This window comes from Equus quagga, chromosome 14, assembly GCF_021613505.1.
Source record: "Equus quagga isolate Etosha38 chromosome 14, UCLA_HA_Equagga_1.0, whole genome shotgun sequence".
NCBI lineage: Eukaryota > Metazoa > Chordata > Mammalia > Perissodactyla > Equidae > Equus > Equus quagga.
This window is the reverse complement of record NC_060280.1, coordinates 25,998,377-26,002,037: the sequence shown is the minus strand read 5'-3', so window position 1 is coordinate 26,002,037 and position 3,661 is coordinate 25,998,377. Positions and strand designations below refer to the sequence as shown.

Below are 3,661 nucleotides of genomic sequence, written 5' to 3'. Positions count from 1 at the left end.
CTAAAGAGTAGAGTAGTAATATTTCAATTGAAAATAAAAAATAAATTTTCACCAAACTGCATCGCCCACTCACTCCACCCAACCTTCTATGTTTGTTTGCGTTTTTCTTTTTCCTGAGGAAGATTAGCCCTGAGCTAATGTCTCTGCCAACCTTCCTCCACTTTATATGTGGGTCTCTACCACAGCATGGCTGATGAGTGGTGGAGGTCCACACCTGGGATCTGGGCCTGTGAACCTGGCCCACTGAAGTGGAGTGAGCCAAACTTAACCACTATGACATGGGGGAGCCCTGCCCCCCACCGACCTCCTAGTTTTTTTTTTTTTATTTAGGGTCACTGATGGAAGAGATCATACTGGTTAAGCACTAGGTCTTGGAAATGATAACTAAGGAGTCGATTTTATTGCAGAGTTGTTAGAGTCAGACTCAGATCCCTTGGGAAAGAGGAATTTTTTAATGACCCTACAGATCTGCTTAGTTTTCACACTATAAATTATGGGATTCATCACTGGTGGAATAAGCAAATACATATTAGCCATAAGAGTTTGTACATAAGGAGGTGCCTTTTTTCCAAACCTGTGGACAAAGCGCAAGCTAATGAAAGGGATGTAGAAGACGACAATGGTTCCAATGTGGGAGACACCAGTGCTAATGGCCTTATGCCGCTCCTCTGGGGAAGCAATACTTAGGATGATCTTGATAGTCAGGATATAGGAGAGAAAAATAAAGATGGAGTTCACTTCTGCAGTAACTAAGAGGGCAGTAAAACACTGTTGATCTTATTGTCAGAACATGAAAGCTGGATTATGTCAGGATGGAAACAGTAAGAATGATGGAGCACATGACTTTGGCAGAAGGTTATATATTTAAGAAGCAAGACCAGAGGTATTAGGATCACTATGCCCCTGAAAGGATGGCAAACCACACTTTCAGGATTCTGGAATCAGTCAAGATGACAGCATATCTCAGTGGGTTACAAATGGCAATGAAGTGGTCAAAGGTCACCACCAGGAACACTGAAGACTCCATGAGAGTAAAGAGTTGAATGAAGAATGTTTGAGCAACACAGGTGTGGAAACTGATCTGTCTTGCATTGAACCAGAATATGTCCAGCATGGTGACTAGTGTTGAAATACACAAGCCCAGGTTGGTGGTGGAGAGCATCAAGAGGAAATAGTACATGGGATCATGGAGACTTGACTTGGTGATGATGACGAATAGGATTATAACATTCCCAGAGAGAGCAGTTACTTACAGGCAGCAGAAGAGGATTGAGATCCAGGCATGGGCCCATTCAAGTCTAGGGACTCCAGTCAAGGGGAAAGTAGGAAAAGTGGAGTTATGGAAGGTTGGCGTTATGGTCTGCAAGAGAATTCTCTTGTAAGATCTTGACTCTGTAAATGTAGAATTTAAAATTATTTTTAGGTGAAGTTGAATAAACATTTTGTAAAGTTAACAAAATGAAGTTTGGCATCTACATGCACTCATGTGACCACTTCCAAGATCAACTGATAAAACATTACCACTAACACTTAGAGCTTCCTACTGCCTCATCCTCATCAGTGTCCTCTCATATAGTAAGCATTATTCTGACTTCTATTACCATAGTTAGTTTTCTCTGTTCTTGATCTTGATATCAATAGAATCATGCAGTATATACTATTTGCATTTTGCTTCTTTCACTCAATGTTATGTCTGTAAGATTCATCACCAAAATAAGATATTTAAGTCAATTTAATTTCAATTTACCTAGCTAAATTTATTTGGTGTTTATCACTTGCTATCTTGTACTACTGTCAATACTTTTTATTATGTTTTTTATGCTTCAACTGGATTATAATCTTATTAATATGGTCTCATGAAAATAGAGGTTTCTTTTTAGGAAATTTTTGCTTAGTAGAATTCTTTGCTATTAGTAGTTATTCAATATGTTTTTGCTAATTGACTTATATTTTATTTGCCTTTCCTGAAATAGTCTATTTAACCACAAGTAGGACTTGGCCTAAGAAAAAAAATGGCTAATATGACTCTGGAATTTTAGAATTATTAAACTCAGTTTCTAAGTGAAAATTCATCTTAAATTAGCAGGGAAACCTTTCTTTTCAGGGACTACTTACACCTAAGAATTCACCCCAGATGATGCCAGTTCATCCTGTCCCATTTCATAAATTCACTAGAGGGAACTAGAAGGAAGATTCTTCAGTTCTTGTGAATTTGAGCTGGATATTGTTCTTATCTTTTTTTTTTTCTGGTGAGGAAGAGTAACCCTGAGCTAACATCTGTTGCCAATATTCCTCTATTTTGTATGTGGGATGCTGCCACAGCATGGCTTGATGAATGGTGTGTAGGTCTGCACCTGGGATCTGAACCTGCAAACCCCCGGCCACCAAAGCTGAGCCTGTGAATTTAACCATTATGCCACCAGGCCAGCCCTGATATTTTCCTTAATTTTTAACCCTAAAATACTTCCTTTTTTTACCATTGTGGATCCTGCCTCTATTGTGGTAAAGAACAATGAGAATAGTAATCTTCTTTTGTAACTCGTACATCCCAGTCCTTAATTTGGCCTTTAATCTTACAGGTTTATTTACCTATATAGTATTATGTGACTGATAAGTCATGTTGTATATAACAATCTGACTACTTTACATAGATTATTTCATTTTAGCCTACAAAATACCTAAGATATAGATATTTCTATTATAGATGCATAAAGTGAAGTTTAAAAGTTTGGATAAATGCCAAAGGTTATAAAATCTGAAAGAGATGACATTGGTAATCAGAAAATAAGACTTTAGAATCTATGCTATTAACAACTACACTAAACTTTCTAATGATGATGAGGATACAAATGAAAATGATGTAATTCACTTCAACAATAATATAGTTCTTTATTAATAAATAACACAAATGTGTTAGAGATATCTATGCTTGCAAATCTCTTATTTAAGATTTCTATGGTTCAGAGTCAAAACAATTTTATTTCAGCATTGCATATGTTTTATATGATATCTAAACAAATTAATGAGACAATTTTAGCAAATAGTAAGTTCTAAAGCATAATATTTGATGCTAGAATTCAGATTAATCCGTGGTGGATATAACATGCTTGTTATAAAAATGAAGCTATTACTCAAAACATATTTTTAACTTCTTTAAGATTTCTATTGTTCATTTAGAAGCCATCCAAGATCATTTTTGTTAAGTATGCCCATTTTTATAAATTTTATCATGTCATTGACTGCATAACTTACTTATGAATGTAGATAAAAATTAGACTATTTCTCCAAACACGTTATCTATTTCTACATACTTTTAATTCCACAGGCATTCCATGGACAATGGTTTTACTCATTTATTTTCCTATGTTAAAATATTTATCTTTATCCAAGGTAACCTCCTAAATATTAGATCCATATATCTAACTCTTTGATTTCTCCATATAAGTAGCTCAAAGTCAACTCAAGCACAATGTGACTGAGTCTGAATTAGTCCCTCAAAATTGTAAACTCTGTTTTCCCCATTTTGATTAATAAGTCTATGGATCTATGGTAGCTTCATGTATCAAGTTGCCTAATCCAGAAATCTTAATGTCTTCTCACTTTCCATCTGTTGATCATCAATATCTGTCTCTATTGCCACTCTTTCTAATTTGTGCAGCAT

The 3,661-nt window shown here is 35.6% G+C and overlaps 1 pseudogene; it reads right to left on the bottom strand.

The window, feature by feature from the left end:
* Positions 1-384: 384 nt before the first annotated feature.
* On the bottom strand, positions 385-3,661 carry LOC124225536 (olfactory receptor 51F2-like; annotated as a pseudogene).